Source organism: Ovis aries, chromosome 1 (assembly GCF_016772045.2).
Source record: "Ovis aries strain OAR_USU_Benz2616 breed Rambouillet chromosome 1, ARS-UI_Ramb_v3.0, whole genome shotgun sequence".
NCBI lineage: Eukaryota > Metazoa > Chordata > Mammalia > Artiodactyla > Bovidae > Ovis > Ovis aries.
Window position 1 is genome coordinate 99503086 of NC_056054.1, and position 27595 is coordinate 99530680.

Below are 27595 nucleotides of genomic sequence, written 5' to 3' on the forward strand. Positions count from 1 at the left end.
CAAGAGATTCTTTAGTCCTTCTTTGCTTTCTGCCATAAGGGTGGTGTCATCTGCAAAGCTGAGGTTATTGATATTTCTCCCAGTAATCTTGATTCCAGCTTGTGCTTCATTCAGCCCAGCATTTCACAGGATGTACTCTGCATATAAGTTAAATAACCTGGGTGACAATATGCAACCTTGACATACTGCTTTTGCAGTTTGGAACCAGTCCGTTGCTCCATGTCCCATTCTAACTGTTGCTTCTTGACCTGCATATACAGATTTCTCAGGAGGCAGGTCAGGTGGTCTGGTATTCCCATCTCTTGAAGAATGTTCCAGTTTGTTGTGGTCCACACCTTCAAAGGTTTTGGTGTAGTCAATAAAGCAGAAGTAGGTGCTTTTCTGGAACTTTCTTGCTTTTTCGATGATCCGACGGATATTGGCAATTTGATCTCTGGTTCCTCTGCCTTTTCTAAATCCAGCTTGCACATCTGGGAGTTCACAGTTCACGTACTGTTGAAGCTTGGCTTGGAGAATTTTGAGCATTACTTTGCTAGCATGGGAGATGAGTGCAATTGTGTGGTAGTTTGAACATTCTTTGGCATTGCCTTTCTTTGGGACTGGAATGAAAACAGAGCTTTTCCGGTCCTGTGGCCACTGCTGAGTTTTCCAAATTTGCTGGCATATTGAGTGCAGCACTTTCACGGCATCATCTTCTAGGATTTGAAATAGCTCAACTGGAATTCCATCACTGCTAGCTTTGTTCATAGCGATGCTTCCTAAGGTCCACTTGACTTCGCATTCCAAGATATCTGGCTCTAGGTGAGTGATCACACCATGGTGGTTATCTGGGTCATGAAGATCTTTTTGTACAGTTCTTCTGTGTATTCTTGCCACCTTTTCTTAATATCTTCTGGTTCTGTTAGGTCCATACCATTTCTCTCCTTTATTGTGCCCATCTTTGCGTGAAGTGTTCCCTTGGTGTCTCTAATTTTCTTGAAGAGATCTCTAGTCTTTCCCATTCTATTGTTTACCTCTATTTATTTGCATTGACCACACTATGCATTGTAAACACCATGTGATAGAGCAATTGCTCTTCCAGGACTTGTCGCTATAGAAGACCTTGTACAAGGGGCCAACGATGTATGTACAAGGATGACTACGCATTATTTGTAACCATGAAAGCATATGGAAAGTGTTTAAAAAAAAATAGTATTAACAGTACGTGCAAAAAAAAAAAAAAAAGTAGTAACTCCCTCGTTAAAAGCAATTCAGAAAGTGACAATGACATCTCAGGAATTTCCAGGGGACCTGTTTTCCAGGTGAGCTCTTCTATCTAGCTCGGTGATGGCCTTCTGATCCCGCCTTATGTCCCTGTGAGGTGGACAGGAAACAGGAGCCAAGAGGGTGGGAGTGAAGGAGCCTTTTCCCGCCTTTACAGTAGAGGATGGCAGGAAAGAAAGAACGAAAAAGCTTCCACGTTTTGGAAAGGGGTAAGCAGAAGGCGTCCCTGGGTGGGCTCGAACCACCAACCTTTCGGTTAACAGCCGAACGCGCTAACCGATTGCGCCACAGAGACTAACGGGTGTCACACTGCTCTCAACGACGTAGAGAAGAAACTTAGCCCTTCCACGGCAGGCGGAGCCGCACGCCTTTCCATGGACAACGACACCGGCTCAGACCCTCGGACACCCGGAGAGCTGACTACGACGCAGCGCGCTGGTTCTCGTGGGGAAACCGGGAGTCGGGCGATTCCGAAGCCATAGGGCAGCGGTTCGTCCCCGCCGCGCCTGGCTCCACACCCGACGCAGATGCAACGCCCCCGAGACGCCCCGGGCCTGAGCCGAGGGCGGCCCGAGGGAAGCTGAACCCCCCGTGGGCCCTGTGACGGCTCTCCGGTTGCTTCGCTGGCGCTGCCCTCCCTCCGCTGGTCCGCGGTCGGTGGGGCGGGAGCCGGAACCAGGGGGTGCGGGGGGCCGGTCCGAAGGGACAAACGCGACGAGCCGGGGAAGAAGCCGGCGAGGTGGGGACCGGCATAAACAGACTTCCCAGGAGGTCTGTGCAGAGGCACGTGCCTGATTTGGGGAGGCAAGATTTGGTTTCTGATTTGATTTAGTCACCATTTATCAAAATTGAGAGGAAGGGACTGGATAACAGAGCGGAGATGAAAGTCTATGAATACCTGTTGTCGTCCAGCAACAGCAGTGACTGGAAGGAAATTACGTCTGCCTTGTAATAGCACGGGCTGTGACGGCGGCAGGAGCTGTGGCGCGCCGTGATCGTATAGTGGTTAGTACTCTGCGTTGTGGCCGCAGCAACCTCGGTTCGAATCCGAGTCACGGCACTCTCATCCATCACTCCTGACGGCTACCCCTTTTTTCCTTCGGCTGGAAACTTGCACAAGTGTAGCCCCACACAGTACTCACTCAACGTTCTCCTGCCTGGTCTGAGCAGAAGGAAACTGAAGGCGGTGGTCTCTCCTTCTGTGCTGCTGTGACAGAGGGAAGCCCAGCAAGGAGCCTCCTGTGCTGTAAAGGGTGGAACGCCTGCTTTGTTACTCAAGATGCGCAGCATAAAGACCCGATACAAATTGTATCAGATAAGCGACTCCTCCTCCCTCGACTTGTTTGGCCGGTTTCTTCTGGGCTCCTGGGAATCTCTGCTCCGAGGACTTCTTCAGTCCTTGGCCGTTGTTCCCTTCCTAGTCATCGCACTCACCTCTCTAGTGCCCTTCGTTTTATACTCTCAAGGATCTTCAATGCCTGTCGGCAGCCACTCACTAGACAAATGGTATCCATCAGGACGGGACTACTGGAGGAGCTTAACAATCACCGCTTATAAGTGATCAAGAACGGTGACCACAGCCCCCTCTGCTCTGACAACCAACTAGTGGAAACAGCGAACATGTGATTCTTCCGCCTGACCACAGCTTTGCTGGCAACAGACAGGGAAGTTATACTGAGAGCAGGACCCAAAGTGGGGAGTTTGGGTCAATCACAAATGGAGATCAGACTTGAAGACTCCCTGAGTACAGGAAACTGTTTAGCTGTGCAAGCAAAAGCTCCCTTAGCTTATTTTGCAAAATGAGTGAAACTTACCTTGGGCCATGCTTGTTTATGCCTCTGAAAACCATAGACAAAACAAAGCTGTTCGCAAAAAATGATAGGAGGTAACTATTTTTCACCATATCCCCATCCCAAGGAAAACTCTGATATAACCAATCACAGTGAAGAATAAACAGTCATTGCCTCCTCACTGTATAAGCTGCTTTATAACAGTATACCTGTGAGCCTCCTTCCATAATTTGTTGGCACACTCCCTTTTCCTGAACTGTCTTTTCAGGCACCGTCAACTGTTGCTAATTGTTGTTTTGGTGACCTGGTCTTTTTACTTCTGCCCTATCTGGACTTTGACAGTGCCTCAACATTTTCATCTGTCAGACTGGGCCAGCAAGGAAAGTCCTCATCATACTATCGTTGTCCCCTCTGCCTGAATTTAGTGACAATTCAATCAGCAATGAGGAATCATTAAAATCGTTGTCATTGGCCTCTGTTTTGTTTGTTGATCATCACTGTCCAGACTCCTTTCATTTGTATGTTTGCCTCTTCTAAAATGTCATGGAAACGCAACCATAGTGGAAATACGCTTTTCTACACCTCTTTATCTGTATAATATCTCTGACTTTATCCATTGTTGTGTAAAGCAGGTGTCATTTCTCTCTCATCGCTGAGATGCATTCCATGGCAGTAACACAGCACAGTCTGTTTACCATTCACTCTATAGAGAGCATTTGAGCTGTTTCCAATATTGGCTATTGTGGATGAACCTGCTCTGAGCATTCTCTCCTCAAGAGATGTTGTGGACATAGGTCCTCATTTCCCTTGCCGAGGGGTGGGGGGGAGGAAACTAGGTGAAGAATTGATGGTACCAAAGAGTAACCTTGTATGAAAACCACCAAAGCTTTCCCCAAAGCAGCTGTACCCTTTTATATTACCCCCAACAATATGAATGAGAGTTGTAGTTATTCCACATCTTTGCAAGACTGTTTGTTTGCCCTCCTTATAATTTTAGCCATGCTGCTAAGAGTAGTGATATCGCAGTGTGGTTTTAATATCCATTTCTCTAACAGCTAAAAATAATGAGCGCTCCTTGTATGCTTTGTTGGCCACGTGCACATCATCTTTTCTGATGTACCTGCTCATTATCTTTTACCCATCTGAAAAAACTTGGTTGTACGTCCCTTGAAAATAGGACTTTCCTGATACTAAGAATCTGCCTGTGATGTAGGAGGCCCTGGTTCGACTCCTAGATCTGGAGATCCCCAGGAGAAGGGATAGGCTACCCAGTCCAGTATTCTTGGGCTTCCCTTGTGGCTCAGCTGGTAAAAAATATTATTGGATAGGAGGAGGTCATTATATATTATAATCATGGAGAGGCAGGATTGTAAGCTATCTTTTGTGACTATTTTCTCCCTCTTTGTAGCTTGCTTTTCCACTTTAGTAGCATCTTTGACTGACAAGATATGGTCAACGTTGTTGAAGTCTAATTTATCATTTGTCTTAGTTTTATTTTAATACGTTATTTGTGTCCTGGTTAGTAAATCTTTGCCTAAGACCAAACCAGAAAGTATCCTCAAAATGCCTTCTACCATTAACTTTAATGTCTTGGTTTACAATGTAACTCACACTGATTCTTGTCTGTGAGGTAGAAATAAAGCTGCCCCACCCCCAATATCGAACCTATTTCCTCTCCCTGCTGCTGCTGCTGCTGCTGCTGCTGCTGCTGCTGCTGCTGCTGCTGCAAGTCGCTTCAGTGGTGTCCGACTCTGTGTGACCCCATAGATGGCAGCCCACCAGGCTCCCCCATCCCTGGGATTCTCCAGGCAAGAACACTGGAGTGGGTTGCCATTTCCTTCTCCGATGCATGAAAGTGAAAAGTGAAAGTGAAGTCACTCAGTTTGAACTGCTGTTCCTGAAAACTCATTCACATATGGAGCTATGGGTTTCAAATCTTTCAAATCAGTCCGTTTTCTATTTGTGTACCCTGATACCACTTGCACATTGCTGATCTATAGGAGGTCATAGTAACTCTTATAGTCAGGTAGAGCAAGTTTTCCTGTTCTGTTCATTTCCACACCGAATGATGCATTGTGCAAATGTAATGATTCATGCAACCATCACCCAGGCATCATTCCTCCTCTCCTTTTGCTGTGGGACACCAGCCCTTCCTCATAGGTACTGGCTGCCCCTTTGTGGCAAATAGCCTCTACTGTGGCCTCTGGGGAGGACAAATGCCCAGATGTCTGCAGGGCTGGAGAACTTGCAAGAAAGATCCGCAAGTGCCAAAGCAGTTTGCATTTCCAGATGCAAGTTGAGGGGGCTAGTTGAGGGGTGCTGGTGGTGAAGGAGGGGTGAGGAGGCAGCAGGAAGTTAGCTCACTTTTCAGACCTTTGATCAAGAGAAAGTTTTCTTTAGTAATTTCTAACTGTGGAAAGTACAAAACTTTGTGCTATTGAACATTTCCTCTTCTTTCTAGGGAAAGAGACTCCAGTGGAGGGTACCTAATTTGCAAAGTTGATCACTGGGTGTGATGTTGAAAACTGAAAGCTAGGGGAGAGCTCTTCTTTTGTTTTGTGCGCATAAAAGAAGATGAGGGAGAACGGGAGATAGAGAGAAGGGATAATAGGCTGGAGCCTGAAAACTGATCTTAGGGTCTGGCCCTGGATGTCAGATTTGGGGGAAAGAGAAGACATTGTTGATCATATCCAGGGAAGAAGGACTTCAGTGGAAATAGAGACGGTTAAGGCCATCTTATGACATTTTGCCTACATTTACGTGTAATTCTTCTTTCCCTTTTATTTTTATAGATGAGGCTCGGGTGAGATTGATTCGTTCATTTCTTTTTGGAATGAACATTTAAATAAAAATGAGTGCCATACTTCAAATAGTCATCCATGAACCTCATGGACTCTTCTGAGATTCTACCAGCTGTGCATCACAAGTAAAATGGGCCCAACCTGGGGACCCTGCTTAGGAAAGTGCAATGAGTTTTAAAGGGGTGGGTGGGAGAGAAATGAGACACTCTCAATAATACTTGCTTTCCTTACTGTAGTGGTTTTCACATATGCTCCACATCTGCTCAATCCTTTCAGTCAAATAAGAGCAGTTGGGAAAATGAAAAGAATTCAGTTACCTGCATCCTGGAAATGTATGGAAGTCATGCCTAGGGAGGCTCAAGTACTAGCAGATGGGAAGACTGGGGATTCCCTACTCACTGGTAGCCAGGCCCTCCTTGTCTGCTTTGTCTATTTGGGTAGACTGGACAAGGGGACTCCATTCCCCTTCACCAGCCATGGGGATAATCCACCTTCATTGGTAACTCTAGATCCTGAAACTTCATAAGATTTTCTTCATTTTCTCTTTGATCTCTCTTCCACCTACCTAATAAGAGAGGATTCACTGCCTTCTCAGTCGGGACCCTTTTGGGGTTCCTTGGGGACAGGACTGAAGTGGACATCTGGTTTCCCCTAGGTGTCCCTCCTGGCTTGGGTGTTTCCGGAGCTCAGGCTGACCCAGTATGGAACTCCCAGTGGGTGGGCCGCCTGGGAGGCGAGAAGGCTGTTTGCCAGTGTGGCTGGAGGTGTGGCCTCATGTATTGGACACCCCACTCAAACCCTATTCTTCACACGCACTTCCTCTTCAGGGAAGCCCAAATAATGTAGCCTGTAAAGTTTCTCTACAGGCTGTACTCAAAGACAGGTGAAATTCTGGAAGGCGTGAGAGGAGCCTCGCTGAGAAGACCCAGAGTTATTCCTGGCAGCCCCTCATGGGCAGGCTCAAAAGAGGTTGATTTCAAGGATGGAGACAAAGAAAAGGCTTCATGGCAGAAAACCCCGTGATCTTGAGATGAAAATCTTCAGTCCTAATGTCTAGGTGAGCAGGGGGCCGAGTTGAATCCACCGCTGCACCCTGACCAGGAGAGTCGTCTGCCCAAATTCAGAGGCCAGGACCAGGAGAGACTGGGCACATCACTGGTTCTCTATCATGAGCGATTGGGCTCCCGCCCTCACTCCCTGCCCGCTCTGTGACACTAGGCCCTGTGTGGAACATCTTTTACTCTTGAAGACTGGGGCAAGGGGGATGGAGAGTTTCTCCCTGGCATCTAGTCGGAGGAAGGCTGAGAGGGGAGGTCACTAAACACGCTTCGGTCCTCAGGCAGAGTCCTATCCCGTGAAGAATGATCCCATCCAAAATATCAACACTGGAGAAGTTGAGAAACCTTGGTGCAGATCAATGTTCATATACTAGAGAGACAAGAAAACACTAATTCCTGAGTAACTGGATGTGGGGTATGAGGAAAACTGTGGCGGCAGAGAGAACTCCAAGAGTTTTGACCTGTGTATAGAGAAGGATGGAGTTAGCATGGACTAAGGTGGGAAAACTGCAGGTTGTAGGGGGAACTCATCCTCTGGGATTTTCCCCAGCAAGAACACTGGAGTGGGTTGCCACCTCTTTCTCCAGGCAGACTTCCTGACCCAGGAACCAAACCCATGTCTCCTGTGTCTTCTACATCGCAGGCAAATTCTTTACCCACTGAGCCATCAGGGAACCCTATAGCGGGGAAGATCTGCTTTCAAATGGCACTCGGGTCCTCCAGCCCATTGCCCAGCAACTGACACCACGTGGTGGCAAAGGAAAGTACTCCTTTTACTGCAGGAGGACTGGCAGCCTATGCTCAAAAGACCCGAAATCATGGATGGCTTTCAGGCAAGTGTAGGTAAAAACAGTGTGGGGGAGAGGGTCCCAGGGTGTCTGATCAGTTGATGGTGAGGTAACAAGGTGAAGTTTCTGCAATCAACATCCTCATTCTGACCCTCTAACCTCTAACGGGTCCACGTGCTTGTGGTCTGTGAAAACAACCTCGGAATACGCGTCAAACATTGTTATCTATGTCCTGAAGGGAGAAACTACAGGTCCTGTGATGCTGCTCTATGACTCATTCATTGTGAAAACTGGGAGCAGGCCTCCTACCCGACTGCTGCTCTTTGTCTCTGCATGTTCTCATCCTTCTAATCACTAATTCTTGAGCCAGACTTTCGGCAACTCAGGGATGGCTCAGGAGACAGAAGTTTTTCTCCACGCCGAACTGGGGAACACTGAGGTGTGGGTTAACCGAGAAAGCCCATTCAGGGGTTGCTCGACTTTCGACCCAGAATCCAGTTCGCAGTCTTGGAGCCAGACTCCCGAGAGCTCTCCGTTCAAGCCCTCTCGGTTGCTGCATCCGCCCGAGTCCTTCTGGACCGTAGAGAGGCGGGGTGTCCGTGAGCGGTCCCTTCTCACCCCCGGCACAACGCCTCCCGCCTCCCGCCTCCTCCGGGCCCCTGGCCTCCGCTCCAGCTCCCCGGGCCCCAGCGACCTTCTGTTCTATTCACTCCCGGGCACCTCGCTAAGGCGGGTCACCAGTCCAGTTCTGAGGTGCGGCCCGGATGAGGCAAGTTGCTCCTGACTTGGGGACCAGGCGGGACTCGGGGGCGCTGGGTGCCTCACCTGCAGGTGCCTTTTCTGGGGGAAGAAGGGAAGGGATGGCCTTAGGAAAGGATTTCTGGCAGTGACGGCGAAGGCTCAAGACTTTAGAGAAGGCGCAAGACCTCCGCGCAGGAGAAAGGGAAACGGTGATTCTAGCCAGAGGCAAGAAGAAGGGTACCCGGGCCGTAACTCCCTGGTGGTCTAGTGGCTAGGATTCGGCGCTTTCACCGCCGCGGCCCGGGTTCGATTCCCGGTCAGGGAAACCTTTTGTGCAGCGTTTCATCCCCTGATTCACCGTGTCGAGGAAGACTACAGTCGCCGATTCTCCGACCAGACGAAAGCAGCTTGTAAAGTACGCGAGTGGAGTATATAGATGAGACGCTGCGGGGTCGGGGGAGTCTGGCGGAGTGGGCAGTCGGCGCCGTTCCTGGAACAGCTTTGAGCAGTGCGGTTTGGAAGGACAGCGAGGGCCGCGGGGAGGGCAAGGTGTTGACCGTGAGTGTCGGTGGAGGGATGGGAGGCTGCCCTGTGGCTGCGGGCTGTGGGCTCACACTTAACCGGGCACCGGAGAGCCTGCGGTTACGAAGGTAGTTTTTCCCAGGATGAGGCTCGTCTATTGCACTCGGGACCTGCAGATGCCGGGATCTCCGCTACTGCGAACCGCGTTCGTGCTCTCCGCCGGTTCCCCGCGGTTCATGACAGGCGACATCTCTTCCGTGGTGCCTCGCTCTGCTCCGCTCCCCAGATCCAGAGCGGGAGGCGCACCCACCTCCCCACCCCCACCCCCGCCCCCAGCCAGCGCGCCACTGCTTGGACCCCCATCTGCCGGCTTTCCTATTTCGTGACCAAAGCGTCTGGATGTGTCCTGCGTCTTGAGGCACGCCTCCTGTCAGTCCACAAGTGCCAGACGTGCCTTCTCCTGCAGCCTGCAGTCGGCCACGCGCGTGTGGGTGCGCGCGCCCGGCCCCCGCCCGCCGGGCTCCGCACTGGTCCGGGCCACCCGGGAAAGCGTGAGAGCCTCGCTCGCAAGCCTCGCGCTCCACAGTCCCTTTGGGGCCAGGTCAGAGGGAGGCACCCCTCCCAGGAATGCGGAGGTCCGAGGCCTGCCTCGGTCAGGAGGCTCCCGGGGCCGGCGCGCCGTATCCCTGGCCCGGCTTAGCCAACTTCCCACCCGGCTAGCCCGTCCCCCTTCTCCTCTTCCACCCCAGCCGTGTTCCCGCGGGGAGTCAGCGCTCCCTCCACGCGCCCCTCTGGCCCAACCCCCAGATATCACCTAGCCGCCTCTCCGGTGCCTGCGGAGGGAGTTGGAGCTCTCTTTTCCTGCAGCGGGAGGAGAGAGAACGTGCGGACTCAGGCGGCAACCCGTTCCCTTGCTGCTTCTCTGAGCTCTGCCCATCGAGGGGCCTAGCTCAGGACCCTGGGTCTCCCGCGGCCCAGGGAGCCGGCCAAGCTGGGGCCTCTCCCACTGCTCCTCAAGAAAGAGCAGGAATGTCCTCCCGGGTCCAGAAGAGGCACCCGGGAAAGCATCCAGCACAAGCCGGGACTCTGCGCAATGGACCCCTTCGGAGCAACGCTTCCGTCGGCGCGTCCTTCCCTCCGAGGGCTTCGGGCAGGCAAGAAATCACCTAGGACGATGAGCTTTCCACTGTCTTGACTGAGACCAGAGGAAAGGAGGGTATCTTCCAGGAGAGCAGCAGCACTGAAGCCTGTGGTCGCAGAGAGGCTTTTGGAGCCAGAGCGCCCTCTCTTCACCAGGGCTCTCCAGGGGCTGTAGAAATCTCACCCGGCTAAGGCCGCCTCCTCCCCTGCCCCCTCCTCCTACACCTCGCCCGGTCTCCTACGCCCTCCTCCCGTCTTCGTTTTCGGTCTTGTGGTCTTCGAGTGCCTCGGGACCTCTCACCTCCGCCACCGGTTGCTTTTTTCCGGTAGTTCTGAGCTTCAAATACGGAAATGTATGTAAGAGTGCAACGAATGCTCAACAACGGTGACCGCCCCCCCCCCCCATTTTTTGAATCAGTAACATTTTCTGAATTATCAGGATTGTCTCGTTTGTAACAATTGCATTTTCATTGTCGGAGTATACTGATGTACATTTAAACCTTACATGTTGAGTAATAAATGGGTTCTGCTATTTTCTGCTATTTTTCTTATGTGCAGAAGAATATTCTTACACGTACATCTTTGGCAATTCTGTAGGATAGAGACTGTTCTTTTATTTATCAGAGGACACTTGCAGGTAGAAAAGTAGAAAGTGGCCAGCGACGTGGTGACTGGGAGGCACGTCAAACGCTGCTCCGTCACAGCCCTGGGGCTCCGATACAGTCCCAGTTCCCACGACCCCTTAAGTATCTTCTGCTCAGGGCTGCCTTCGGATTATAGTCCCTTTTCTTACTCCTTGTGGGTAGAACCACGACATAACTGGACTTGGCGCGTGGAGCAGGCAAAACCAAGCAGTGAAAAGCTAACACGAGCACGATGCATTGGCCGGGAATCGAACCCGGGTCTCCCGCGTGGGAGGCGAGAATTCTACCACTGAACCACCAATGCCCCGCACGCTTGAGGTCCTGACGGCTCTCCGGAAAGAATCTCCAAAGCGACTGCGACACCCTCGGCGGGCAAACAGAAGGGATTCCGAAAAAGGCTTACACCGCTGTGTTTGGAAGACAGAGTTCACAGACTGACAGGCGCTGGAAGCAAAGGCTTGCCAAGAAGGGCTACAATCAGGCAACAGCATAAAGTGGGAACATCCAAATGAAAATATCAAAATACCGGCGTTATCAGCTCACACCACAACTCTGAGAAAGGCTCTTTATGACCATACCACAGACCCCTGCAGAAGATACATCGGAAATCCATCCAGATCCCTTGTTTATGACCCTCAACCTCAGACTCTTACCTTAGAGGGCCTGAGAAAATTATTCAACTTGCTAGGTTAGGCAAGCGAAATTCTAATCCAGGTACGAAATAAGAAACAGAGGCAGAATCAGACTGTAATCAGAGGACGGAAAGGGCCAGAATCTAAATAGAGATAATGAAGAAATATACCATTTTTGGTATAAAATAACGAGGCAGTCTTGTAAGCATTACAACGATAGTATGTGTCAAGCTTTCTAAGGTGTTCAAAGCATTTCGATGGATAGGTGATATGCATAACTATTTAAAGATTAATTAATACTGTTTGCAACCAATGTTTGATTAAATGGAAGAATCTAATCTCCTAAACTGGACTCTGTGTTGTGCTGAGTTTTAGCATTTGTGACTCTGAGATGCATATGGGGCGTATGTAGGCTTTGGTGTTTTGGTTGTGTAAGGAACAGACTAAATTCCAGAAAAGTACTGATGGGTGAAATGTTAACATATTGGTCCTCTGATGAGACTGAAGTACAGAGTGATGTCTTTCCCTAATTTTCCCTGAGGTACTTACACTGAAGAAAGGAACCTGGGGTGGGGACTCCCCACCTATTGGGACTTAGGAATCATTATGACTTTTTGAAAGATAGGAGCTGCAGATATGCAGTTATGGTTCTCTTGCTGAGAAGCCAAGCTAGGTGGAGGCTGAGTCGTAAACTTGAGCTCAACAAGGAAACTGACCATCACCTCGACCTTGAAGAACTGTGGCTCTGTCTGCCCTCTGTCCAACACCAGGGCTCACACCGCCTCTGGCCAACACGCTTTCATTTACCACCCACATCAACCAGATCGACATGTATTCCCGCACCTCTTTCTAAGCTGCAAACCTGCACTTTCAACTCACAACTCCTAATTCACAAGTCAATGCCTCCTATAGGTCTGAGAGTCACAAATGCTAAAATGCAACACACCATCGAGTTCCCTTTCAGCATCACATACCACCCTCTGCTGCAGCTCTCTGTGAGCAGACCCAGGCACAGCATCTTCCTAAGAGTAGTGGGCACTGTCTCTCCCGTGTTCCCGTCAATCACCAGAACACACCCAAATCCCTTCCGACCCTTACCTGGTGTGTTTACCCTCACCACCAGCCACCCTGTTGTCCAAAGCAGATCTTGTTAGCCTCTTTGTACATACTCTCTCATCTTCCTGGCACAGAAGTTTATGTCCAGTATAACCAATAGAGAATGCCTAACTAACCGGGTGCTTTTTTTTTCTTCTTCTTCTTCTTCAGTTTTTCTCTGCCTCTCTACCGAAGAGGCCTGTTCCAAAAAAAAAAAAAAAAAAAAAAAAGTCCTTCCTGAGCCACTTCCTGAGAAGCCCTAGTGCCCTGCAGAAGGTCAAGGCATTGGTGGTTCAGTGGTAGAATTCTCGCCTCCCACGCGGGAGACCCGGGTTCGATTCCCGGCCAATGCATGTGGATTTTCTTGTCGGCTTCCTGAAACTTAGACATCCACCAGCACCTAATGTGGTATAAGGGAGGAAAATAGCCCTTGCATACTTTGAAGAGAGCATGTCTGTGAAGCTCCAAGTGTGTTTGCTGAATCCCTGGTTTTGGAAAATTTGAAAGTAAAACCATTGTTACTTTTATCCTATCTTCTAGAAACGAAGATCACGGAAAGACAGTAGCTGCATCGGGAGAAGTGTTAAGGGTCCAAGAAGAAGGATGCAGTTCCTTCGGAGCTGCAAGAAGCTGGAGAGTGGGGCCTCTGATCTTCCTCGTGAGGTAGATCCCATTTCTCAGATCTTGGTAAAATTCCAGATAGGAAACGATTTGTCTAGGCCAAGGAAATTGGCCAGAGAAAAGCGGAGAGCCAGGAAACGATTTGTCTAGCCTAAGGATGTTGGCCAGAGAAAAGCGGAGAGCCGACCAAAAAGTACTTGCATTGGCCGGGAATCTAACCCGGGTCTCCCGAGTGGGAGGCGAGAATTCTACCACTGAACCACCAATGCCTTGACCTTCTACAGGGCACTAGGGCTTCTCAGGAAGTGGCTCAGGAAGGACTTTTTTTTTTTTTTTTTTTGGAACAGGCCTCTTCGGTAGAGAGGCAGAGAAAAACTGAAGAAGAAGAAGAAGAAAAAAAAAGCACCCGGTTAGTTAGGCATTCTCTATTGGTTATACTGGACATAAACTTCTGTGCCAGGAAGATGAGAGAGTATGTACAAAGAGGCTAACAAGATCTGCTTTGGACAACAGGGTGGCTGGTGGTGAGGGTAAACACACCAGGTAAGGGTCGGAAGGGATTTGGGTGTGTTCTGGTGATTGACGGGAACACGGGAGAGACAGTGCCCACTACTCTTAGGAAGATGCTGTGCCTGGGTCTGCTCACAGAGAGCTGCAGCAGAGGGTGGTATGTGATGCTGAAAGGGAACTCGATGGTGTGTTGCATTTTAGCATTTGTGACTCTCAGACCTATAGGAGGCATTGACTTGTGAATTAGGAGTTGTGAGTTGAAAGTGCAGGTTTGCAGCTTAGAAAGAGGTGCGGGAATACATGTCGATCTGGTTGATGTGGGTGGTAAATGAAAGCGTGTTGGCCAGAGGCGGTGTGAGCCCTGGTGTTGGACAGAGGGCAGACAGAGCCACAGTTCTTCAAGGTCGAGGTGATGGTCAGTTTCCTTGTTGAGCTCAAGTTTACGACTCAGCCTCCACCTAGCTTGGCTTCTCAGCAAGAGAACCATAACTGCATATCTGCAGCTCCTATCTTTCAAAAAGTCATAATGATTCCTAAGTCCCAATAGGTGGGGGAGTCCCCACCCCAGGTTCCTTTCTTCAGTGTAAGTACCTCAGGGAAAATTAGGGAAAGACATCACTCTGTACTTCAGTCTCATCAGAGGACCAATATGTTAACATTTCACCCATCAGTACTTTTCTGGAATTTAGTCTGTTCCTTACACAACCAAAACACCAAAGCCTACATACGCCCCATATGCATCTCAGAGTCACAAATGCTAAAACTCAGCACAACACAGAGTCCAGTTTAGGAGATTAGATTCTTCCATTTAATCAAACATTGGTTGCAAACAGTATTAATTAATCTTTAAATAGTTATGCATATCACCTATCCATCGAAATGCTTTGAACACCTTAGAAAGCTTGACACATACTATCGTTGTAATGCTTACAAGACTGCCTCGTTATTTTATACCAAAAAATGGTATATTTCTTCATTATCTCTATTTAGATTCTGGCCCTTTCCGTCCTCTGATTACAGTCTGATTCTGCCTCTGTTTCTTATTTCGTACCTGGATTAGAATTTCGCTTGCCTAACCTAGCAAGTTGAATAATTTTCTCAGGCCCTCTAAGGTAAGAGTCTGAGGTTGAGGGTCATAAACAAGGGATCTGGATGGATTTCCGATGTATCTTCTGCAGGGGTCTGTGGTATGGTCATAAAGAGCCTTTCTCAGAGTTGTGGTGTGAGCTGATAACGCCGGTATTTTGATATTTTCATTTGAATGTTCCCACTTTATGCTGTTGCCTGATTGTAGCCCTTCTTGGCAAGCCTTTGCTTCCAGCGCCTGTCAGTCTGTGAACTCTGTCTTCCAAACACAGCGGTGTAAGCCTTTTTCGGAATCCCTTCTGTTTGCCCGCCGAGGGTGTCGCAGTCGCTTTGGAGATTCTTTCCGGAGAGCCGTCAGGACCTCAAGCGTGCGGGGCATTGGTGGTTCAGTGGTAGAATTCTCGCCTCCCACGCGGGAGACCCGGGTTCGATTCCCGGCCAATGCATCGTGCTCGTGTTAGCTTTTCACTGCTTGGTTTTGCCTGCTCCACGCGCCAAGTCCAGTTATGTCGTGGTTCTACCCACAAGGAGTAAGAAAAGGGACTATAATCCGAAGGCAGCCCTGAGCAGAAGATACTTAAGGGGTCGTGGGAACTGGGACTGTATCGGAGCCCCAGGGCTGTGACGGAGCAGCGTTTGACGTGCCTCCCAGTCACCACGTCGCTGGCCACTTTCTACTTTTCTACCTGCAAGTGTCCTCTGATAAATAAAAGAACAGTCTCTATCCTACAGAATTGCCAAAGATGTACGTGTAAGAATATTCTTCTGCACATCATTATTCATAAGAAAATAGCAGAACCCATTTATTACTCAACATGTAAGGTTTAAATGTACATCAGTATACTCCGACAATGAAAATGCAATTGTTACAAACGAGACAATCCTGATAATTCAGAAAATGTTACTGATTCAAAAAATGGGGGGGGGGGGTCACCGTTGTTGAGCATTCGTTGCACTCTTACATACATTTCCGTATTTGAAGCTCAGAACTACCGGAAAAAAGCAACCGGTGGCGGAGGTGAGAGGTCCCGAGGCACTCGAAGACCACAAGACCGAAAACGAAGACGGGAGGAGGGCGTAGGAGACCGGGCGAGGTGTAGGAGGAGGGGGCAGGGGAGGAGGCGGCCTTAGCCGGGTGAGATTTCTACAGCCCCTGGAGAGCCCTGGTGAAGAGAGGGCGCTCTGGCTCCAAAAGCCTCTCTGCGACCACAGGCTTCAGTGCTGCTGCTCTCCTGGAAGATACCCTCCTTTCCTCTGGTCTCAGTCAAGACAGTGGAAAGCTCATCGTCCTAGGTGATTTCTTGTCTGCCCGAAGCCCTCGGAGGGAAGGACGCGCCGACGGAAGCGTTGCTCCGAAGGGGTCCATTGCGCAGAGTCCCGGCTTGTGCTGGATGCTTTCCCGGGTGCCTCTTCTGGACCCGGGAGGACATTCCTGCTCTTTCTTGAGGAGCAGTGGGAGAGGCCCCAGCTTGGCCGGCTCCCTGGGCCGCGGGAGACCCAGGGTCCTGAGCTAGGCCCCTCGATGGGCAGAGCTCAGAGAAGCAGCAAGGGAACGGGTTGCCGCCTGAGTCCGCACGTTCTCTCTCCTCCCGCTGCAGGAAAAGAGAGCTCCAACTCCCTCCGCAGGCACCGGAGAGGCGGCTAGGTGATATCTGGGGGTTGGGCCAGAGGGGCGCGTGGAGGGAGCCTGACTCTCCGCGGGAACACGGCTGGGGTGGAAGAGGAGAAGGGGGACGGGCTAGCCGGGTGGGAAGTTGGCTAAGCCGGGCCAGGGATACGGCGCGCCGGCCCCGGGAGCCTCCTGACCGAGGCAGGCCTCGGACCTCCGCATTCCTGGGAGGGGTGCCTCCCTCTGACCTGGCCCCAAAGGGACTGTGGAGCGCGAGGCTTGCGAGCGAGGCTCTCACGCTTTCCCGGGTGGCCCGGACCAGTGCGGAGCCCGGCGGGCGGGGGCCGGGCGCGCGCACCCACACGCGCGTGGCCGACTGCAGGCTGCAGGAGAAGGCACGTCTGGCACTTGTGGACTGACAGGAGGCGTGCCTCAAGACGCAGGACACATCCAGACGCTTTGGTCACGAAATAGGAAAGCCGGCAGATGGGGGTCCAAGCAGTGGCGCGCTGGCTGGGGGCGGGGGTGGGGGGTGGGGAGGTGGGTGCGCCTCCCGCTCTGGATCTGGGGAGCGGAGCAGAGCGAGGCACCACGGAAGAGATGTCGCCTGTCATGAACCGCGGGGAACCGGCGGAGAGCACGAACGCGGTTCGCAGTAGCGGAGATCCCGGCATCTGCAGGTCCCGAGTGCAATAGACGAGCCTCATCCTGGGAAAAACTACCTTCGTAACCGCAGGCTCTCCGGTGCCCGGTTAAGTGTGAGCCCACAGCCCGCAGCCACAGGGCAGCCTCCCATCCCTCCACCGACACTCACGGTCAACACCTTGCCCTCCCCGCGGCCCTCGCTGTCCTTCCAAACCGCACTGCTCAAAGCTGTTCCAGGAACGGCGCCGACTGCCCACTCCGCCAGACTCCCCCGACCCCGCAGCGTCTCATCTATATACTCCACTCGCGTACTTTACAAGCTGCTTTCGTCTGGTCGGAGAATCGGCGACTGTAGTCTTCCTCGACACGGTGAATCAGGGGATGAAACGCTGCACAAAAGGTTTCCCTGACCGGGAATCGAACCCGGGCCGCGGCGGTGAAAGCGCCGAATCCTAGCCACTAGACCACCAGGGAGTTACGGCCCGGGTACCCTTCTTCTTGCCTCTGGCTAGAATCACCGTTTCCCTTTCTCCTGCGCGGAGGTCTTGCGCCTTCTCTAAAGTCTTGAGCCTTCGCCGTCACTGCCAGAAATCCTTTCCTAAGGCCATCCCTTCCCTTCTTCCCCCAGAAAAGGCACCTGCAGGTGAGGCACCCAGCGCCCCCGAGTCCCGCCTGGTCCCCAAGTCAGGAGCAACTTGCCTCATCCGGGCCGCACCTCAGAACTGGACTGGTGACCCGCCTTAGCGAGGTGCCCGGGAGTGAATAGAACAGAAGGTCGCTGGGGCCCGGGGAGCTGGAGCGGAGGCCAGGGGCCCGGAGGAGGCGGGAGGCGGGAGGCGTTGTGCCGGGGGTGAGAAGGGACCGCTCACGGACACCCCGCCTCTCTACGGTCCAGAAGGACTCGGGCGGATGCAGCAACCGAGAGGGCTTGAACGGAGAGCTCTCGGGAGTCTGGCTCCAAGACTGCGAACTGGATTCTGGGTCGAAAGTCGAGCAATCCCTGAATGGGCTTTCTCGGTTAACCCACACCTCAGTGTTCCCCAGTTCGGCGTGGAGAAAAACTTCTGTCTCCTGAGCCATCCCTGAGTTGCCGAAAGTCTGGCTCAAGAATTAGTGATTAGAAGGATGAGAACATGCAGAGACAAAGAGCAGCAGTCGGGTAGGAGGCCTGCTCCCAGTTTTCACAATGAATGAGTCATAGAGCAGCATCACAGGACCTGTAGTTTCTCCCTTCAGGACATAGATAACAATGTTTGACGCGTATTCCGAGGTTGTTTTCACAGACCACAAGCACGTGGACCCGTTAGAGGTTAGAGGGTCAGAATGAGGATGTTGATTGCAGAAACTTCACCTTGTTACCTCACCATCAACTGATCAGACACCCTGGGACCCTCTCCCCCACACTGTCTTTATCTACACTTGCCTGAAAGCCATCCATGATTTCGGGTCTTTTGAGCATAGGCTGCCAGTCCTCCTGCAGTAAAAGGAGTACTTTCCTTTGCCACCACGTGGTGTCAGTTGCTGGGCAATGGGCTGGAGGACCCGAGTGCCATTTGAAAGCAGATCTTCCCCGCTATAGGGTTCCCTGATGGCTCAGTGGGTAAAGAATTTGCCTGCGATGTAGAAGACACAGGAGACATGGGTTTGGTTCCTGGGTCAGGAAGTCTGCCTGGAGAAAGAGGTGGCAACCCACTCCAGTGTTCTTGCTGGGGAAAATCCCAGAGGATGAGTTCCCCCTACAACCTGCAGTTTTCCCACCTTAGTCCATGCTAACTCCATCCTTCTCTATACACAGGTCAAAACTCTTGGAGTTCTCTCTGCCGCCACAGTTTTCCTCATACCCCACATCCAGTTACTCAGGAATTAGTGTTTTCTTGTCTCTCTAGTATATGAACATTGATCTGCACCAAGGTTTCTCAACTTCTCCAGTGTTGATATTTTGGATGGGATCATTCTTCACGGGATAGGACTCTGCCTGAGGACCGAAGCGTGTTTAGTGACCTCCCCTCTCAGCCTTCCTCCGACTAGATGCCAGGGAGAAACTCTCCATCCCCTTGCCCCAGTCTTCAAGAGTAAAAGATGTTCCACACAGGGCCTAGTGTCACAGAGCGGGCAGGGAGTGAGGGCGGGAGCCCAATCGCTCATGATAGAGAACCAGTGATGTGCCCAGTCTCTCCTGGTCCTGGCCTCTGAATTTGGGCAGACGACTCTCCTGGTCAGGGTGCAGCGGTGGATTCAACTCGGCCCCCTGCTCACCTAGACATTAGGACTGAAGATTTTCATCTCAAGATCACGGGGTTTTCTGCCATGAAGCCTTTTCTTTGTCTCCATCCTTGAAATCAACCTCTTTTGAGCCTGCCCATGAGGGGCTGCCAGGAATAACTCTGGGTCTTCTCAGCGAGGCTCCTCTCACCCCTTCCAGAATTTCACCTGTCTTTGAGTACAGCCTGTAGAGAAACTTTACAGGCTACATTATTTGGGCTTCCCTGAAGAGGAAGTGCGTGTGAAGAATAGGGTTTGAGTGGGGTGTCCAATACATGAGGCCACACCTCCAGCCACACTGGCAAACAGCCTTCTCGCCTCCCAGGCGGCCCACCCACTGGGAGTTCCATACTGGGTCAGCCTGAGCTCCGGAAACACCCAAGCCAGGAGGGACACCTAGGGGAAACCAGATGTCCACTTCAGTCCTGTCCCCAAGGAACCCCAAAAGGGTCCCGACTGAGAAACAAGGCAGTGAATCCTCTCTTATTAGGTAGGTGGAAGAGAGATCAAAGAGAAAATGAAGAAAATCTTATGAAGTTTCAGGATCTAGAGTTACCAATGAAGGTGGATTATCCCCATGGCTGGTGAAGGGGAATGGAGTCCCCTTGTCCAGTCTACCCAAATAGACAAAGCAGACAAGGAGGGCCTGGCTACCAGTGAGTAGGGAATCCCCAGTCTTCCCATCTGCTAGTACTTGAGCCTCCCTAGGCATGACTTCCATACATTTCCAGGATGCAGGTAACTGAATTCTTTTCATTTTCCCAACTGCTCTTATTTGACTGAAAGGATTGAGCAGATGTGGAGCATATGTGAAAACCACTACAGTAAGGAAAGCAAGTATTGTTGAGAGTGTCTCATTTCTCTCCCACCCACCCCTTTAAAACTCATTGCACTTTCCTAAGTAGGGTCCCCAGGTTGGGCCCATTTTACTTGTGATGCACAGCTGGTAGAATCTCAGAAGAGTCCATGAGGTTCATGGATGACTATTTGAAGTATGGCACTCATTTTTATTTAAATGCGCATTCCAAAAAGAAATGAATGAATCAATCTCACCCGAGCCTCATCTATAGAAATAAAAGGGAAAGAAGAATTACACGTAAATGTAGGCAAAATGTCATAAGATGGCCTTAACCGTCTCTATTTCCACTGAAGTCCTTCTTCCCTGGATATGATCAACAATGTCTTCTCTTTCCCCCAAATCTGACATCCAGGGCCAGACCCTAAGATCAGTTTTCAGGCTCCAGCCTATTATCCCTTCTCTCTATCTCCCGTTCTCCCTCATCTTCTTTTATGCGCACAAAACAAAAGAAGAGCTCTCCCCTAGCTTTCAGTTTTCAACATCACACCCAGTGATCAACTTTGCAAATTAGGTACCCTCCACTGGAGTCTCTTTCCCTAGAAAGAAGAGGAAATGTTCAATAGCACAACATTTTGTACTTTCCACAGTTAGAAATTACTAAAGAAAACTTTCTCTTGATCAAAGGTCTGAAAAGTGAGCTAACTTCCTGCTGCCTCCTCACCCCTCCTTCACCACCAGCACCCCTCAACTTGCCCCCTCAACTTGCATCTGGAAATGCAAACTGCTTTGGCACTTGCAGATCTTTCTTGCAAGTTCTCCAGCCCTGCAGACATCTGGGCATTTGTCCTCCCCAGAGGCCACAGTAGAGGCTATTTGCCACAAAGGGGCAGCCAGTACCTATGAGGAAGGGCTGGTGTCCCACAGCAAAAGGAGAGGAGGAATGATGCCTGGGTGATGGTTGCATGAATCATTACATTTGCACAATGCATCATTCGGTGTGGAAATGAACAGAACAGGAAAACTTGCTCTACCTGACTATAAGAGTTACTATGACCTTCTATAGATCAGCAATGTGCAAGTGGTATCAGGGTACACAAATAGAAAACGGACTGATTTGAAAGATTTGAAACCCATAGCTCCATATGTGAATGAGTTTTCAGGAACAGCAGTTCAAACGGAGCGACTTCACTTTCACTTTTCACTTTCATGCATCGGAGAAGGAAATGGCAACCCACTCCAGTGTTCTTGCCTGGAGAATCCCAGGGACGGGGGAGCCTGGTGGGCTGCCATCTATGGGGTCGCACAGAGTCGGACACGACTGAAGCGACTTAGCAGCAGCAGCAGCAGCAGCAGCAGCAGCAGCAGCAGCAGCAGCAGCAGCAGGGAGAGGAAATAGGTTCGATATTGGGGGTGGGGCAGCTTTATTTCTACCTCACAGACAAGAATCAGTGTGAGTTACATTGTAAACCAAGACATTAAAGTTAATGGTAGAAGGCATTTTGAGGATACTTTCTGGTTTGGTCTTAGGCAAAGATTTACTAACCAGGACACGAATAACGTATTAAAATAAAACTAAGACAAATGATAAATTAGACTTCAACAACGTTGACCATATCTTGTCAGTCAAAGATGCTACTAAAGTGGAAAAGCAAGCTACAAAGAGGGAGAAAATAGTCACAAAAGATAGCTTACAATCCTGCCTCTCCGTGATTATAATATATAATGACCTCCTCCTATCCAATAATATTTTTTACCAGCTGAGCCACAAGGGAAGCCCAAGAATACTGGACTGGGTAGCCTATCCCTTCTCCAGGGGATCTCCAGATCTAGGAGTCGAACCAGGGCCTCCTACATCACAGGCAGATTCTTAGTATCAGGAAAGTCCTATTTTCAAGGGACGTACAACCAACTTTTTTCAGATGGGTAAAAGATAATGAGCAGGTACATCAGAAAAGATGATGTGCACGTGGCCAACAAAGCATACAAGGAGCGCTCATTGTTTTTAGCTGTTAGAGAAATGGATATTAAAACCACACTGCGATATCACTACTCTTAGCAGCATGGCTAAAATTATAAGGAGGGCAAACAAACAGTCTTGCAAAGATGTGGAATAACTACAACTCTCATTCATATTGTTGGGGGTAATATAAAATGGTACAGCCGCTTTGGGGAAAGCTTTGGTGGTTTTTATACAAGGTTACTCTTTGGTACCATCAATTCTTCACCTAGTTTCCTCCCCCCCACCCCTCGGCAAGGGAAATGAGGACCTATGTCCACAACATCTCTTGAGGAGAGAATGCTCGGAGCAGGTTCATTCACAATAGCCAATATTGGAAACAGCTCAAATGCTCTCTATAGAGTGAATGGTAAACAGACTGTGCTGTGTTACTGCCATGGAATGCATCTCAACGATGAGAGACAAATGACACCTGCTTTACACAACAATGGATAAAGTCAGAGATATTATACAGATAAAGAGGTGTAGAAAAGCGTATTTCCACTATGGTTGCGTTTCCATGACATTTTAGAAGAGGCAAACAAACAAATGAAAGGAGTCTGGACAGTGGTGATCAACAAACAAAACAGAGGCCAATGACAACGATTTTAATGATTCCTCATTGCTGATTGAATTGTCACTAAATTCAGGCAGAGGGGACAATGATAGTATGATGAGTTTCCTTGCTGGCCCAGTCTGACAGATGAAAATGTTGAGGCACTGTCAAAGTCCAGATAGGGCAGAAGTAAAAAGACCAGGTCACCAAAACAACAATTAGCAACGGTTGACGGTGCCCGAAAAGACAGTTCAGGAAAAGGGAGTGTGCCAACAAATTATGGAAGGAGGCTCACAGGTATACTGTTATAAAGCAGCTTATACAGTGAGGAGGCAATGACTGTTTATTCTTCACTGTGATTGGTTATATCAGAGTTTTCCTTGGGATGGGGATATGGTGAAAAATAGGTACCTCCTATCATTTTTTGCGAACAGCTTTGTTTTGTCTATGGTTTTCAGAGGCATAAACAGCATGGCCCAAGGTAAGTTTCACTCATTTTGCAAAATAAGCTAAGGGAGCTTTTGCTTGCACAGCTAAACAGTTTCCTGTACTCAGGGAGTCTTCAAGTCTGATCTCCATTTGTGATTGACCCAAACTCCCCACTTTGGGTCCTGCTCTCAGTATAACTTCCCTGTCTGTTGCCAGCAAAGCTGTGGTCAGGCGGAAAACCCACATGTTCGCTGTTTCCACTAGTTGGTTGTCAGAGCAGAGGGGGCTGTGGTCACCGTTCTTGATCACTTATAAGCGGTGATTGTTAAGCTCCTCCAGTAGTCCCGTCCTGATGGATGCCATTTGTCTAGTGAGTGGCTGCCGACAGGCATTGAAGATCCTTGAGAGTATAAAACGAAGGGCACTAGAGAGGTGAGTGCGATGACTAGGAAGGGAACAATGGCCAAGGACTGAAGAAGTCCTCGGAGCAGAGATTCCCAGGAGCCCAGAAGAAACCGGCCAAACAAGTCGAGGGAGGAGGAGTCGCTTATCTGATACAATTTGTATCGGGTCTTTATGCTGCGCATCTTGAGTAACAAAGCAGGCGTTCCACCCTTTACAGCACAGGAGGCTCCTTGCTGGGCTTCCCTCTGTCACAGCAGCACAGAAGGAGAGACCACCGCCTTCAGTTTCCTTCTGCTCAGACCAGGCAGGAGAACGTTGAGTGAGTACTGTGTGGGGCTACAATTGTGCAAGTTTCCAGCCGAAGGAAAAAAGGGGTAGCCGTCAGGAGTGATGGATGAGAGTGCCGTGACTCGGATTCGAACCGAGGTTGCTGCGGCCACAACGCAGAGTACTAACCACTATACGATCACGGCGCGCCACAGCTCCTGCCGCCGTCGCAGCCCTTGCTCTTACAAGGCAGACGTAATTTCCTTCCAGTCACTGCGCTGTTGCTGGACGACAACAGGTATTCATAGACTTTCATCTCCGCTCTGTTATCCAGTCCCTTCCTCTCAATTTTGATACACGGTGACTAAATCAAATCAGAAACCAAATCTTGCCTCCCCAAATCAGGCACGTGCCTCTGCACAGACCTCCTGGGAAGTCTGTTTATGCCGGTCCCCACCTCGCCGGCTTCTTTCCCGGCTCGTCGCGTTTGTCCCTTCGGACCGGCCCCCCGCACCCCCTGGTTCCGGCTCCCGCCCTACCGACCGCGGACCAGCGGAGGGAGGGCAGCGCCAGCGAAGCAACCGGAGAGCCGTCACAGGGCCCACCGGGGGTTCAGCTTCCCTCGGGCCGCCCTCGGCTCAGGCCCGGGGCGTCTCGGGGGCGTTGCATCTGCGTCGGGTGTGGAGCCAGGCGCGGCGGGGACGAACCGCTGCCCTTCTGGCTTCGGAATCGCCCGACTCCCGGTTTCCCCACGAGAACCAGCGCGCTGCGTCGTAGTCAGCTCTCCGGGTGTCCGAGGGTCTGAGCCGGTGTCGTTGTCCATGGAAAGGCGTGCGGCTCCGCCTGCCGTGGAAGGGCTAAGTTTCTTCTCTACGTCGTTGAGAGCAGTGTGACACCCGTTAGTCTCTGTGGCGCAATCGGTTAGCGCGTTCGGCTGTTAACCGAAAGGTTGGTGGTTCGAGCCCACCCAGGGACGCCTTCTGCTTACCCCTTTCCAAAACGTGGAAGCTTTTTCGTTCTTTCTTTCCTGCCCATCCTCTACTGTAAAGGCGGGAAAAGGCTCCTTCACTCCTACCCTCTTGGCTCCTGTTTCCTGTCCACCTCACAGGGACATAAGGCGGGATCAGAAGGCCATCACCGAGCTAGATAGAAGAGCTCACCTGGAAAATAGGTCCCCTGGAAATTCCTGAGACGTCATCGTCACTTTCTGAATTGCTTTTAACGAGGGAGTTACTACTTTTTTTTTTTTTTTTTGCACGTACTGTTAATACTATTTTTCTTTTTTAACACTTTCCATATGCTTTCATGGTTACAAATAATGCGTAGCCATCCTTGTACATACATCGTTGGCCCCTTGTACAAGGTCTTCTATAGCGACAAGTCCTGGAAGAGCAATTGCTCTATCACATGGTGTTTACAATGCATAGTGTGGTCAATGCAGATAAATAGAGGTAAACAATAGAATGGGAAAGACTAGAGATCTCTTCAAGAAAATTAGAGACACCAAGGGAACACTTCACGCAAGATGGGCACAATAAAGGAGAGAAATGGTATGGACCTAACAGAACCAGAAGATATTAAGAAAAGGTGGCAAGAATACACAGAAGAACTGTACAAAAAGATCTTCATGACCCAGATAACCACCATGGTGTGATCACTCACCTAGAGCCAGATATCTTGGAATGCGAAGTCAAGTGGACCTTAGGAAGCATCGCTATGAACAAAGCTAGCAGTGATGGAATTCCAGTTGAGCTATTTCAAATCCTAGAAGATGATGCTGTGAAAGTGCTGCACTCAATATGCCAGCATATTTGGAAAACTCAGCAGTGGCCACAGGACCGGAAAAGCTCTGTTTTCATTCCAGTCCCAAAGAAAGGCAATGCCAAAGAATGTTCAAACTACCACGCAATTGCACTCATCTCCCATGCTAGCAAAGTAATGCTCAAAATTCTCCAAGCCAAGCTTCAACAGTACGTGAACTGTGAACTCCCAGATGTGCAAGCTGGATTTAGAAAAGGCAGAGGAACCAGAGATCAAATTGCCAATGTCCGTCGGATCATCGAAAAAGCAAGAAAAAGTTCCAGAAAAGCACCTACTTCTACTTTATTGACTACGCCAAAACCTTTGAAGGTGTGGACCACAACAAACTGGAAAATTCTTCAAGAGATGGGAATACCAGACCGCCTGACCTGCCTCCTGAGAAATCTGTATATGCAGGTCAAGAAGCAACAGTTAGAATGGGACATGGAGCAATGGACTGGTTCCAAACTGCAAAAGCAGTATGTCAAGGTTGCATATTGTCACCCAGGTTATTTAACTTATATGCAGAGTACATCCTGTGAAATGCTGGGCTGAATGAAGCACAAGCTGGAATCAAGATTACTGGGAGAAATATCAATAACCTCAGCTTTGCAGATGACACCACCCTTATGGCAGAAAGCAAAGAAGGACTAAAGAATCTCTTGATGAAAGTGAAAGAAGAGAGTGAAACTGTTGGCTTAAAGCTCAACATTCAGAAAACTAAGATCATGGCATCTGGTCCCATCAATTCATGGCAAATAGATAGGGAAACAATAAGAAACTTTATTTTGGGGGGGCTCCAAAATCACTGCAGACGGCGACTGCAGCCATGAAATTAAAAGTCGCTTGCTCCTTGGAAGGAAAGCTATGACCAACCTAGACAGCACATTAAAAAACAGAGACATTATTTTGCCAACAAAGGTCCATCTAGTCAAAGCTTTGGTTTTTCCAGTAGTCATGTATGGATGTGAGAGCTGGACTGTAAAGAAAGCTGAACGCCGAAGAATTGATGCTTTTGAACTGTGGTGTTGGAGAAGACTCTTTGAGAGTCTCTTGGACTGCAAGGAGATCCAACCAATCAATCCTAAAGGATATCAGTCCTGAATATTCACTGGAAGGACTGATGCGGAAAGTGAAGCTCCAAGACTTTGGCCACCTGATGGGAAGAACTGACTCATTTGAAAAGACCCTGGTGCTGAGAAAGATTGAAGGTGGGAGGAGAAGGGGATGATAGAGGATGAGATGGTTGGATGGCATCACCAACTCGATGGACATGAGTTTGAGTGAGCTCCTGGAGCTGGCGATGGACAGGGAGGCCTGTTGTGCTGTAGTCCATGCGGTCGCAAAGAGTCGGACTGAAGCAACTGAACTGAGCGACTGAACTGAACTGACAGTGTTCACATGGCTCATATACAATCCCATTTCTACTCCTTGGTTGGCTTATTAGCTATCTACAATCTCTTTTCTTATTCAAGTGACTGCTTGAAGCTTTACAGCAGACATCTGTAACTTAGCACAATCTGCCTTCAAGTTCACATCTTCAGATTTCTTCGCTGCGGGCCCTTCTGCTATTGTCATCATGCATTTTACTTGCATATGTCATAAACCCCACAATCCCTCATGATTACTTTAGAAAAATTAGCCCCAGTTTCTAAAGAGACTGAAATAAGAAGAAAGAGCTTATGTATTTTCCCACATAGATACCTTTTCTGTTGTCCTTGGTGCCTTTGTGTATATCCAGATTTCCATCTGAGGTCAGTCGACTCCTTCAACATTTCTTATAATGTGTGTCTGTTGGTGATGAATTCTTTTAGCATTTGTAGGTTGGTCTGTAGATGTCATTTTTCACTTTCATTTCTGAAAGACAGTTCTTGGGGAGGAGGCACGAACTCCAGGTTGACTACCGACCCCCAGTCCTTTAAAGATGTTGCTCCACTGTCTTCTTACTGCTTCTGACGAGAAATCTAACATAATCTTTATTTTCATTTTCTGTTTGTACTGTGTCTTTTCCTGCTGACTTCTTTGGAAATGTGTTTCTTCTTCAATGGAGTTGAGCAGTTTAATCCTGATGTGGCTCCCTGTGGTTTGTTTAATGTTTCTTGTGCTCATAACGTTCATTTGGCTCTTTGGAAATTT

The 27595-nt window shown here is 49.7% G+C and overlaps 10 non-coding genes across 10 annotated transcripts; 5 read left to right on the forward strand and 5 right to left on the reverse strand.

Moving 5' to 3' along the window:
* Positions 1-1484: 1484 nt before the first annotated feature.
* Positions 1485-1558, reverse strand: TRNAN-GUU (transfer RNA asparagine (anticodon GUU)). Its single transcript has one exon. It is a non-coding gene; the product is annotated as a tRNA-Asn (tRNA).
* A 693-nt stretch (positions 1559-2251) lies between these two features.
* Positions 2252-2323, forward strand: TRNAH-GUG (transfer RNA histidin (anticodon GUG)). The gene has a single exon. It is a non-coding gene; the product is annotated as a tRNA-His (tRNA).
* A 6371-nt stretch (positions 2324-8694) lies between these two features.
* Positions 8695-8766, forward strand: TRNAE-UUC (transfer RNA glutamic acid (anticodon UUC)). Its single transcript has one exon. It is a non-coding gene; the product is annotated as a tRNA-Glu (tRNA).
* Positions 8767-10980: 2214 nt separating this feature from the next.
* TRNAG-CCC (transfer RNA glycine (anticodon CCC)) lies at positions 10981-11051 on the reverse strand. Its single transcript has one exon. It is a non-coding gene; the product is annotated as a tRNA-Gly (tRNA).
* A 1705-nt stretch (positions 11052-12756) lies between these two features.
* TRNAG-CCC (transfer RNA glycine (anticodon CCC)) lies at positions 12757-12827 on the forward strand. The gene has a single exon. It is a non-coding gene; the product is annotated as a tRNA-Gly (tRNA).
* A 466-nt stretch (positions 12828-13293) lies between these two features.
* On the reverse strand, positions 13294-13364 carry TRNAG-CCC (transfer RNA glycine (anticodon CCC)). The gene has a single exon. It is a non-coding gene; the product is annotated as a tRNA-Gly (tRNA).
* A 1702-nt stretch (positions 13365-15066) lies between these two features.
* On the forward strand, positions 15067-15137 carry TRNAG-CCC (transfer RNA glycine (anticodon CCC)). The gene has a single exon. It is a non-coding gene; the product is annotated as a tRNA-Gly (tRNA).
* Positions 15138-17347: 2210 nt separating this feature from the next.
* TRNAE-UUC (transfer RNA glutamic acid (anticodon UUC)) lies at positions 17348-17419 on the reverse strand. Its single transcript has one exon. It is a non-coding gene; the product is annotated as a tRNA-Glu (tRNA).
* Positions 17420-23793: 6374 nt separating this feature from the next.
* On the reverse strand, positions 23794-23865 carry TRNAH-GUG (transfer RNA histidin (anticodon GUG)). Its single transcript has one exon. It is a non-coding gene; the product is annotated as a tRNA-His (tRNA).
* Positions 23866-24561: 696 nt separating this feature from the next.
* TRNAN-GUU (transfer RNA asparagine (anticodon GUU)) lies at positions 24562-24635 on the forward strand. Its single transcript has one exon. It is a non-coding gene; the product is annotated as a tRNA-Asn (tRNA).
* The last annotated feature ends 2960 nt before the right edge of the window (positions 24636-27595 follow it).